Raw genomic sequence first — 13,178 nt, forward strand, 5'->3', positions numbered from 1 at the left:
ATCAACGAAATGGTGAGCAAATAAGAAACAACATCTTTCGCATGGTATGGTTGTGAGGATTAAAAGCAGGAATATATACCAAGTGCTGCCCAGAGAAGATTTATTCAAAAATGCCTACCAGGCATTCCTAGTGCTCAGTAAACATCAGTTGCCTTTTTCTCCTTCTCTTTTGCTCCAGCTACAAAAAGAAATGTCGTCTATTTTACAACTACCTCATTAGGGTAAAATGAGATTCTAAAGCCTTTCTCTACCTTAAGAAGTAACCAAAGTTACACGGTTGTGCTAAACACAAGCACCAGTTATATAGGTGATGGAGAACTGAATATCGTTCAATAATTTGTGAAAGAATACAAAGTTTAATAAAGAAGAGCTTAACTGGGAACTGTAGTATTCTATCTGCTCCAACATCTTTTCTTGAGTACCGATTATTATTGCCTGAGGCAGATAAGCCTTAGACTATTCTGAATGAAGTGACGCACGACATTGTTACATTTGAACTCTTACCAGATTAGAAATTGGGCGGCTATGCACAAGCTGTATAATAGCTTTCAGGTTCTCTTTTGTTCTATTTTCAGGAGATTAGTCTAGCGTGTTTTCAGTGCTATTAAAAAATAAATTTTGCACAGGATAGGATGTCCGCTGGGTCTTTGTTTTGTGTGAGAGAAAGGGAAGCAGCCATTCCAGTTAGTGTTTGCCTTCCCAAATACAGAGCCAAGCCAATAAACAGATAAATTACAGACCTGAAAACAGTCTTTGTTTGGGAAAAGTATCTCTTACCATGAAAAAAAACCCTGCCTTTGGAAAAACTGATCTTTAGGGGAAAAAGTAAATCAGAAAAAGAAAAAGTGAACCAACATTTAGAAAGTAAAAGGCCAGGCACACTATCCTACCAGCAGTATCTGTTAGTCACATTTAACAGATAATGAAATAGGCTCATGGGGGTTAAGTGGAGGTCACATAGCTAGCAAGTAAATAAACAGGGATTCAAACCCAGGTGTTTTTTTCTTTCATCCACAGTTCTTTCTACTGCTCCTCCCTATTTTATAACTCAGAGAACCATTTCTAAGATCAAATTAATCATGCAAATGAAATGCACTTTGAAAACTAAAGGATAGAGGCATCCAGCAGGCATTATGAATGCACCTTGATCAGTTCCTTGATCAATAAAATGGAATACTGTGACAATAAAATTGAGTGAAATTCTAAGAATCCTTTAGAGAGTTAAAATGCTATAATGTATTGCTAATTCCACTTACACTTATTAATAGTACTGAAGTAAAGAAACAAAGAGCCAGATGCCCAGAGATCCTCCTTTCTTCCCACTTCTCTTTCCACCGCACTGGTCTTCATTACTCCTTCGATCACAAATTCCTATATACATATACTTGCAGAGAGTGAAAGCTGTTAAAACAAATTTCCAAGGAAATAAAAAGAGAAGGCAAGAGCAGACCGTCTTCAGGGAGGAATAAAACTGTGTTTCAGATCTTAGGGCAGCGTTCTCAGAATTCTTTCAGAATTACAATGATATCATTATTTATTTGATTTATAAGTGCCTTCAGGGCAAAGTTGGTATCTCAAGGCTTTTGTAGTCCCCAAAACTAGCACAGTATAGAAAACCTAATAAATGTTTACTACTGATAGGAACACACACACACAGGATGATTAAATTGACAGTAAATTCCTTTGCTATATGAATTTTGTTGTACCCCTCTTGAGATGTGATATATATGATGAGTTTCATAAAACAGATTAGGAGTTTTAGAGTTAGAAAGAAGAAACCAGAACACTTGCACATTCTAATTAAGAAGCCAGAAAGAGAGAAACCAGAAAATGATGGTGTCAACAAAGCAAAGCAATTTTCTTCTTATTTTTTGGAAGAGAATGAATAGTGTCAAATTCTACATTGAGGGCAAATAAGAAATATAAGGAAAAGTGTCCAAAGCAACAAGGAGGACATTGGTAACCTTATCAAACGTAGTAAATTGCTTCCATCTTCTAAATTGACAATAGTTTAATTTACTGGGGAAAAAAAATCTGAAATATCTAAATCATCTCATGTCTGATTTACATGGAAAACCAAGTGACCATAAAGAATGCAAATACATACAAACTGAGCACTCACAAGCACTGTGCTGGACACTGGGGATAAAGAGCAGGGAAACAATTACAGATTCTCAGGGCACTGTTCTAATTTGCCATTCTTGTCAAACTTAGATTTGGATTAAAATCACCTTGAGGAGCTTGAGGAGCTTTTGGAAAACAGATATTCTCTAGGGTTTTCCCCAAGACCGAGAGGACTTGAATCATCCAACATAGAACCCAATGTCTACATTTTTATAAGTTCTGAAGGTAATAAAAGGCACATACAAGTTTTAAACCATTAATTCATCAATCCTCCAATTGCCATAATGTAAAGACAAATCTGTGATTTCTATTCTTATTTCAAAAAGATGAAAAACTAAGATAACCTAAAAATTCCAATCAGTGCTGGGTAGAATTCAATGCATAGTGGAGCTTGTAAGAAAGGAAGGGAGACTTCTGCTTTTGGATATGTGTAGAAGGATGAAAAAGACCTTCGTTCTTGTAACAACAAGAAAAACCTAGACAAAAGTAAAGTCATTATTCTATTTCTACAAGTCTTAATAATCTCATAATACATTGTTTTAATTTTAAATTTAAGCAACAATTTGTCTTATAAGGACTTAAGAAAAAAGTATTTTTATGAACTTATATATTATATTATTATACTATTCTATTCTATTCTTTTATTAGTTATACTTTCACTCATACTTTCTAGCACTTATCAATCTGTGGATGTACGTTTTTGATCAAATTTGGAAAAATTTCGGAGATTATTTCTTCAAATATTTTTTCAGCCCCATTCTCCGTCTTCTCTTTATCTTAGACTCCAATAATATGAATGCTAGTTGGTATAATCCTAGAAATTACTCACACAATTCCTTTTTTAAAAAATTGCTCTGCTTTGGAAACACTAATTTCTACTGACCTGTCTTCAGGTTCACCAGTCCTTTGGTTCAAGTGTCTATAATCTGTGCTTAAGCAGATTTTTTTTTAATTTGATATTTGTGATGGTTTGAAGCTATGTGTGCCCCAGAAAAGAGTATGTACTTAAAGCTAATCTATTCCTGTGGGTGCAGAACTATTGTAGGTGGGATCTTTTGATTAGGTTATATCAGTTGATGCATGCTCCAGGTGGGTCTTAATCCTCTTACTGGAGACTGTTATAAGAGATGAAACACAGATAAAGTACTAAAGGAAGCTCAGAGAATAAAAAGGCACAGAAACTGGGAGAAAAGGACTCACACAGAAGCTCAGAAAGAATGCCACAGACAGAGCAGTCAGAAGCTGAAAGCAAGGGAACCCAGGAAAGAAGGACCAGCAGACCCCAGCCACGTGTCTCACCATATGATGGAGGAGTGCAGATATCATCTGATGATGACTTGATTTGGACATTTTCACAGCCTCAGAATTGTAAACTTGCAAGTTAATAAATCTCCATTGTAAAAGCCAGTCCATTTCTTATATATTGCATTTCAACAGCTTTAGCAAACTGAAACAATATTGCATTTTTAATTCTAGAATTTCTACTTTTATCATTTTTTAGATTTTCCATTCCTCTTTTTAATATCCCATCTATCCATGACATCTATTTAATTAAACTGATGAATCAATTGACAAAGTAAAAGGGCGCACACTTTTAGCAGAGGACCAAGCAAGAGTCCCACTGCACTCTAAGTTACAGCTGCCCCCAGGCACCTTGGCGTCCTTGTGTCAGAAACTCATAGGCAAGATGATGAGTCACGATTCTGTCTTTGGTAGTTGGCCATAATCAACAAGAAGAGTAAAGATGCTTTTACAGAATGTAGACAGGCAGGAGTATGTGTGGAACCCAAGTAATCCACTTGGATGCAGCCTGGTACTGTAGCTCTATTTTAGCTGTAAATGGGCACGTGCAGCAACCCTGGCCTGAAAAGGATGTGATTATTAAAGCTTCAGACTCCTCTTGAATCACATCACCAAGTAAGTTACAAAGATCTAACAAGGTGATAGCTGAGACAGGGGAATTTGGAATGGAGAGTAGAAAAAGAAAAGTTTGCATACTAGTTTTAGCCCAATATCAACTGCAGCAACTGGGACCATAGTTTATTTCACTAATCTCCTTCTTCTAAATTTCCCCTCAGGAAGATAGACCCATAGGAATCATGAAGAATCTGCTCTCCAAACTTAGATGGAGAAGTAAATTGTGTGATATGAGGGACAGATTGTGGCAGTCATGAAAAGGCACCCCTCAAATCTCCTACTATAGTGGCTGTAATTGGCTGAGAGATCCAGCATTGTAATATGCTCTGAATACATCATTCATCCTGACAAAGGGCATGCTTCCTCCAAAGTGCTACCAACCAATGACTCAAAGCAGTAAGGACACTAAGGCAGGCCCATTCCTGGGAGAACTGGGACTCCTGTGGCAAGCTACTTTGGCTTGAAGACTTTCTGTTGGCCTTGCCAAAACAGAGAACTGCATTACAGTTTAAAACCTTTCTTTCTTCCTTCTTCTTCCCTTATCCTTCTCTTTCTCTTTTACAGTGGTCATACCAGTATCACCATCAGGTGGCTTTTCTAGCCTCCTCTAGCTTCCTTTTTATTTTCCCTTACAGAAAAAAATCTCTTCTATGCCCAATCCCATTTTAGCATTTATTTCTCAGAGGACTCAGACAAATTCATACTTAAGATTATGAAAAAACATGTTTTTTCTTGAAACTACTTCTTAAATAAAATTTTTAAAGATTAAGAAAAATCATAATTTTTACAATTTTTTGTTACCAGCAGTAACTATATTTTCTAGTGTGTCAGCTTAACCAAAATTTTCAGGATTACTTGGTAGCATAACAATTTACACTAGTATTACAATGAGTTAATCAATGGAAAATTTATTAGCTACCTAGATGATTTCTTAGAAGACTGAATACTGGAAGAATGATTACTGAGCACAATTTTAAGTTTATATACTTTTGCTTCTTATTATTATATATATTATATTATATTATATTAACACTTAATAAATGTGTTCCTTGTTGGCACTTAAATAAGGTATAAATGTATATGAGTGACTATAGGAAGCTGTTTTATTATTATTCATACACTTTATTGCTGCTAAAATACTTACATAAAGTTCTCAATTACATACCTTCCATTTTTCTCTGAGAAATAGGAGTCAGCAACAAAAACATTTAATACCTAAAAATAAATATAGTAACACACATATCAGGACTTTCCATTAAAACTACAAAATGCTGCTGAAGATATTTTAAAGAACTAAACACATAGGGAAATACACCATGTTCATGGAACAGAAGTAGAATATGATTAAGTGCAATTTTCTCAAATTGATGTATAAAACATTAATACAGAATTTTACATGTCACCATTATGATACTATTTGTGCTATAACTATTTAGTCACTTTTTATCTTCAGGCCATTTCAACTTTAATGATTGCCTGATGGCACTGCTGTAAGCTAAAGGCCAGAATTTGTGGAAGGACATTTTGGAGCCTCATGAAAAAGTCTGTACTAGGTACTTTCAACTATCAATACTTCAAAAGTAGACTCTTGAGTGCTGATTTACAAGCTGACAACACTTTGAGTACTTTCCAACTGTAATGGTGGATGGAGTCAGAGTCATGAGAACTTTTATCCAGTCCAAAAACAAACTGCTGACCCAAGATGCAGTATAACAAAAATTGATTTAATAGACCTGAATAAATTTAAATGGGAAACTTAAATTTGTTATGTGTTTGGAACATTGTTGATGCTACTTTAAATGTTTTTTTTAATGGGTTTAAGAAAAAAGTTTTCACATTCTTCTTATGATACAACTAATTCTCAATATAATAGCTTTGCTTTTGTAAACTGAAATGAGACATTTAAAAGGCCTTTGATTCTTACTGATCCTTGAAATAAACCACATTTGTCATGGTAAATTATCATTTGTATAGATTACTGAATGAAGTTTGTTCATATATTATTTTATGTATTCAATAATAAGGGCAAAGTAAGGACATTTTAAAGCATTCAAAGCCTGATAGCATTTACCACTCAGATTCTCACTGAAATTGCACGAAGAAAGAAGGAATGAGTTGAAAAAAACAATGGTGAGGCTCACCCCAATAAAGATGGTGGAGTGAGAAGCTTCAAGGCCCCATCCCCCCCAGAAGTTTTGAGCAACCAACAAGAACTGGCAGAAACATCTGTTTCAAAGCTACAGAAACTAAAGGACTGTGGTAACCAGGCAAACACCAAATAAACGAAAAGGCAACTTAAAAGAAGTAATAACTCATGGTGCCCTTAGCTGGCCTCTCTCCCACCTCTCACAGGCCTAGCCCATGCTCCCAGTATGGATCCCTGGTCCCAGTTCCAGAGGGAGCAGAGTAACCTTTGTGCACATACTGGGAGCCTATATGCCTGGCCCAATCTTGTCCGGTGGTAGCTGAGGGACTTGCTATCCCAAAACTTGACCTGTGTGCAAAAGGCAATTCACGGTGCTCTCCTACAGAATGCTTCGGGAGAGTGGTCAGGTGACTTCCTGAAGCTATAGGATATATAATGCAGTACCTGGGACCTTAAAGAAACTATTTTCTATGGAAAAGGGGGCATTCAGAACTATATGAACACCAAGACATGCATGCCCAAAAAAATACACATGCACAGAATGGACCAAGGAAGCCCCTATACTTTGGTCTGAAGCTATTCTGTAAACTCATCATATGGATAACCTCCGAAGGAGAGCATTGGTACAGGTCAATCTGCAAAGACTGGAAAAGGCGTTTGTTTTTTTTTTTTTTCCATTCTTTTATTGGGATTAAGTTGGTATCAAAGCAAATGAGATTGTTGTAGATTTAGGATGTTAATTTAAGCCCCATTATAACTACAAAGAAAATACCAGGGAATATGCAAACTCAAAAATACAGAAAGTAGAGCACAGTTTACAAGGGGTAAGAGGTTAGGGGCAATGGGGAGTTAATGTAAAATAAGTGTAGGGTTTCTGTTTGTGGTGAAGGGAAAGTTCTAGTAATGCATGGTGGTGAGGGTACTGCAACATTGTGAATGTGAATAATCCCATTGAATGGAATGCTCAGGAGGAGTTGGAATGGGAAAATTTATGTTGTATGTATGTTTCCACAATAAGGAAGAAGGAAAGAAGGGAAGGAAGGAAGGAAGGGAGGGAGGGAGGGAGGAAGGAAGGAAGGGAGGAAGGAAGGGAGGAAAAAAGAAAGAAAGAAGATAATTAAATGCAAAACATGATACTGGATAAGCTCTAAGAATGGAGGAGAGAATACTCAAAAGGACATTACTGGAACATCATTAAAATTTGGAATGTAGAATGTAAGATTTTTAGCATGTTAAATTTCTTGAACTTGTTAACTGTACTCAAGGTAATTCCACAAATTCGTGTTTGAAGGAAATGTACACAGAAGTACTATGAGTTCAAGGATTACGATATATACAAACTGCTCTCAAATGCTCAGAAAATAGAAAGCGAGAAATAGACAAGATAGATAGGTAGATAATAGACGATACGACAGATATACATAATAGATAGAATAATATTGCATAAGTGGCAAAGTTGGTGAATCTTGGTATGTTGGGTAGCAGGCATATATTGGAGTTCTCTGTATGGGGTTTGTATTATTTTTTCACAATGGCAAGGAAATAAATTGCTAGACTTTTGGGTCAACATAAGCAAACATTGACTGTAAAAAAATGTGGGGCATAAAACTACATAAAAATAAAATAATGGAAGTAATGCTATGTAAAATGAGATAGGGCAATAAGAATTAAAGCTTTCAAAGCTGTGCTTGTTGTTCTGGAGACGAATAGAAATGGTAATTAACTTAGACATTGTCAATTTAGGTATGCATGTTCTTGTAAAAAAAATGATTCAAATATCTTTCTCATCTCATAGTGAAAACCATATCTGTTCATCCCCTTCTCCTTATTTTCAGTTCAGGACTTTAACAAAGTTATAAAACACTAAATACTACTCTATATTTCAACTAGCAGAATTACTACCATTAAAACACTTTCAAGGATTATTTCCCTCTTCAGAGAGCTCTGAACACCTTGTTTATCTTTTTCACCAGAAGTTAAATGTTTCCTACTTACCCATCCTCACTTCTTTTTAAGCTAGATTCAAGATTTGGTCTCTTTATTTCAAACCAAAGTAACAGAGTATAATCAGGGATATGTATCTGATTTCATGGAGAAAGCTTTGTAAAAATATACACTGGATTCTACACCCACCTTCCTAGATGTATTCATGCATTAAATAGAACTGAAAAGAGTCCCAGGCATGAATGTTATTTAAAAACCTCTTTCCACCCAAGTTGCTCTGACGATCGAATGAGATCTTTTGCATTTTCTAGGATATCAAGAAGAAAGGTATTCATCTGCAACAAGGCTGTACTGAATCTACCCTGAAAAGTAACTTCCTACAGTAAAATCTCAGGAGGACATGCTTAGCCTATAAAGTGGTACCTTTTAAAATTTCATTGTTGTCTTTTAGCAGTCATATATGCTCATTAAAGGAAATTGAGAAAATAGAAAACATACAATTGTTCTTAATTCTTCACTTTTTCCACATTTTATTTTAAATCTGCATAGGTATGTGTGTGTGTGATTGCATGTGTGTGTGTATATACTTTTGGCTAGAAAATCAGTATCATGCTTTACAAACCAGTTTGTTCCTGTCTTTGTTCACATAATGTTTATATTATGGTCATTCTCCAATGTCTTCATAAAAATCTTGCAACCCCTGAATTTTTATTTTATATTTCATCATATAGACTAGATTGATGAATTTGCAGAGTCTACATTGTTGGCCATTTAATATTTTTCAATTTATTAGTAAGATTAATAATGAACTGTAGTTTTTAACATAAATCTTTCACATCTTTATTTCCCAAGGAGATAGTCTCAGGAGTGGAATCATTGGGGGAAGAACATTTTTAAGGCTCTTGATTCTAGATATGTGTATTAAGAGCTGTTATTTATAAAAATGCTTATTTCTTTATGAAAGGTCACACTGCCTTAGAAGCTCTATAATCTCGTATTATCCAATATGAAAAATGTGGTCTAAGGATAGACCGTTTTAATCTCCAACAGAGTAGACTGGAATCCCAATGAAGTAAGAGTCCTGAACTCTTTTCCCTTCATTACAACTTATTTGCTCTGTGGCCTATAGCAATCTGAGAACTATTTTGTTGAAATTGCCTCAAGGTTCTATAGAATGAGTAGGAACAGGAAAGTTACACCCACATTCTCTTTAAGATAGGACTGTGTGCTATAAAAACTCAAGCAAACAAAACGAGAGTTGAATTAAGAATTGAATTTAACACACAAGAGCAAAGAAGTGATTACTGTCCATCAGAGGTGATATTGCAAAGTATTAATTTAACATATCTCATGATGTTTCCAGATATTGAAATACCTTGCTGCCTTTCATAAATGATCATTTTCCTTTCTGTTTAAACTCCTAAAAATTTTCACTTTAACAAAGCACATTCACTTTAGAAAGTTAGTATTATTCCACAATTGTTTATCTAATTTTTCAATGTCAAGAGTACTGATTATTCCCTTCATCCCATTCCATTCTCAAATCTCATTAAAACTAAAAACAGAAAATAATTTAACTTTAAAAGAAATACAACAACACTAGAATGCCTCCTGAAATGATACTGATTTGAAGAAAGCAAAACTTCTGTTGCAATTTTAAATTTTGTAGTATTATTTGGTAATTTATAGGAAGCATCAATTTTACAAATATTTCTGAGTTCAGGACTCTTACTGTTCAGATAATGAAGATTCAGAAAACAGTAAGACATATAATCTCTCCTCAAAGAGTTTATAACATGGTGAGAGAGTGAAACATGCATGGAAATAATTATAGTACCATGGATAAGCACTAGTAGACTTGAGAAAACATTAGACTAAGTCTTGTAGGGAACAGGGCAGTGTGGAGAAGCTTCACAGAGGATATAACTTTTGAATAAACATTAGAAAAACTACAAGAAACACAGCAGTGAAAGAGGAAAGACATTAAAGCATAAGGGATGCAGCATGTTGCATAGCAACACAGAATAATATAATATAGACAGTGCTATAAGTAATCAGAAAATGCCCCACATTATATAAGAATTCACTGCTAAAATGCATTATATCAACTGTTTACCATCAGTTATTCTCATTCTGCTGCAATCCTAAGAAGTTATGGTTAAACGTTGTTTAATTTAATGTTTTTGTACCAGTATTTTGTATAACTATCCCCAAACTAAAAATGCTTTTTAAATGAAATTTTAATGAAAATATGAAAAAAAAATCATTCAATAACTGTTCTGGAACCAGAAAGGCAGTACACCTTCAGGATTTGAGGTGTTTGCCACAAAATATAAATACCTTAGCAGAACTGCAAGAAGCTGACGATACATAAAAGAGAGACCGTGAAGAAATAGAAGACCCAACAAACCAAGTACTAGTAAAGTGAATGAATCAGTAATCAAAAGTGTCCCAATAAAGAAAAACCCAGGACCAGATGGCTTTACAGGGATATTTTACCAAGCATTTTAAGAAGACATACTCCAATTCTGCTCAAAATATTGAAGAGTAGGGAACACACCATAATTCTTTCTAAGAGGTCATCATCACCCTCATGCAAAAGCCAGATAAAGATACCACAAGAAAAGAAAACTACAAACCAGTATCTCTTATGAATATAAACATAAAAATTCTCACCAAAAATACCAGCAAACTGAATCCACCAAAATAATAGAAGAATTATACACCAGGATTAAGTTGAATTTATCCTTGGTGGGCAAGGTTGGTTCAACATAAAAAATCAACTAATGTAATATACCATAGTAAAGCAATGAAGGGGAAAAAAAAAAACAACACATGAGCATTTCAATTGACTCAGAAAAGGCATTTGACAAAATCCAGAATCCTTCTTGATAAAAATACTTAGAACTCTAGGAATAGAAGGAAACTTCCTAAACATGAAAAGTGGCATACATGGAAAGCCCACAGCTAACATCCTACTTAATAGTGAAAGACTGAAAACTTTCCCTCTAAGTTCAGAAACAAGGGAAGGATGTCCACATTGTACTGGAAGATCTTGCCAAAGAAATTAGGTAAGAAAAAGAAATAAAAAGCATCCAGATTGGAAAGGAAGAAGTAAAATTTTCCCTATTTGCAGATGACATGACCCTATATACAGAAAATCCTGAGAAATCCACAACAAAGCTTCTAGAGCTAATAAATGAATTCAGCAAAGTGGCAGGGTACAAGATCAACACCCAAAAATCAGTAGTGTTTATATAAATACACAATAAGCATTCAGAAGGGGAAATTTTTAAAAATTCCATTCATAATAGCAACTAAAAGAATCAAATATCTAGGAATAAATCTAACCAAGGATGACAAGGACTTGTACACAGACAAATGCAAAACATTGATAAAAGAAAGAAATCAAAGAAAACCTAAATAAGTGGAAAGGCATTCTGTGTTCATGGAATGGAAGATTAAATATCATTAAGATGTCATTCCTAAACAAAGTGGTTAATAGAATCATCGCAATCCCAGTTAAAACTCCAACAGACTTCTTTTCAGAAATAGAAAAGCCAATCATCAAATTTATATGGAAAAGTAACGGAACCTGAATTGCTAAAGCCATATTAAAAAAGAAGAATGAAGTGGGAGGACTCACACATCCTGATCTTAAAACTTATTACAAAGCCACAGTAATCAAAACAGCATGGCATTGGCACAAGGACAGCAGAAATACAGACCAATGGAATCAATTTGAGAACTCAGAAATTAACCCATAAATTGACATTTATGGCCAACTGAACTTTGACAAGGTAGCAAAGACCACTCAATTGAGGAAGAATAGTCTCTTCAACAAATGGTGTTGAGAAAGTGGGATTTTCATTTGCAAAAATAAAAGAAGGATGATCTCTACCTCACAACAAAAATCAACTCAAAATCCATCAAAGACCTAAATAGAAGAGCCAGAAATATCAAATTTCTAGAAGAAAACATTGGGAAGCATCTTCAGGACTTATGTTAGGCAATGGTTTCTTAGACTTTATACCCAAAGCACAAGCCACAAAAGGAAAAATAGATAAATGGGACCTCATCAAAATTTAAAACTTTTATGCTTCAGAGAAATTTATCATGGAAGTAAAATGACAACCTGCACAATGGGAAAAAAATATTTGGAAACCACTTATCCAATAAATGTTTAATATCCAGAATTTATAAAGAAATCCTATAATTCAATGACAAAAAGACAAACTTAATTTAAAAAAATGGGCAAAAGTCTTGAACAGACATGCCTTCAAAGAAGAAAATCAAATGGCCAGAAAACACATGAAAAGATGTTCAACATCATTAGCCATCAGGGAAATGCAAATTAAAATGACAATGAGAAATCATTTCATACCCATTAGAATGGCTGCTATTAAAAAAAAAAACTGAAAATAACAAATGCTGGAGAAAATGTAGATAAATACTAACTCTTATTTATTACTGATGACAATATGAAACAGTGCAGCCATTGTGGAAGACAGTTTGGTGGTTCCTCAGAAGGCTAAGTATAGAACTACCATAATACTCAGTAATTCCACCACCAGCTATACAACCAAAAGAATTCAAATTAAGGACTTGAAAGATATTTGCACCCTGATATTCATAGCAGCATTCATAATTGCCAAAAGATGGAAGTAACCCAAGTTTCCATCAAAAAAAAAAAAAAAAAAATGAATGGCTAAACAAAATGTGTTATTTACATATAATGGAATATTATTCAGCAATCAAAATAATGATGTCCTAATATATGAGAAAACATAGATGAACCTTGACATCATGTTGAGTGAAATAAGCCAGATACAAAAGGGTAAATATTGTATGATTGTGCTGGTTTGGAACTGTTATGTACCCCAGAAAATGCCATGTTCTTTTGTTCCATTCTTGTGGGTGCAGACCTATTGATGGGTGGGACCTTTGGATTAGGTTGTTTCCATGGAGATGTAACCCAGCCCATTCAGGGTGGGTCTTAATCCTTTAGTGGAACCCTTTAAGAGAGCTCACAGAAAGAGAGAGCTTA

General features: G+C 34.7%; 1 protein-coding gene across 1 annotated transcript in view; it reads right to left on the minus strand.

Annotated features, from left to right (window-relative positions):
- Positions 1 to 3,531: 3,531 nt before the first annotated feature.
- LOC119515629 (basic proline-rich protein-like) overlaps positions 3,532 to 13,178 on the minus strand; it is a 575,210-nt gene continuing 565,563 nt past the window's right edge. Inside the window, exons 6-7 of the mRNA XM_037811751.1 lie at positions 5,207 to 5,256; positions 3,532 to 3,571 (exon numbers count right to left, since the gene is read on the minus strand). The gene's annotated coding sequence lies outside the window, so the exon portion shown is untranslated. The remainder of the gene's footprint in view (positions 3,572 to 5,206; positions 5,257 to 13,178) is intronic.

Source organism: Choloepus didactylus, chromosome 1, assembly GCF_015220235.1.
Source record: "Choloepus didactylus isolate mChoDid1 chromosome 1, mChoDid1.pri, whole genome shotgun sequence".
NCBI classification, from domain to species: Eukaryota; Metazoa; Chordata; class Mammalia; order Pilosa; family Megalonychidae; genus Choloepus; species Choloepus didactylus.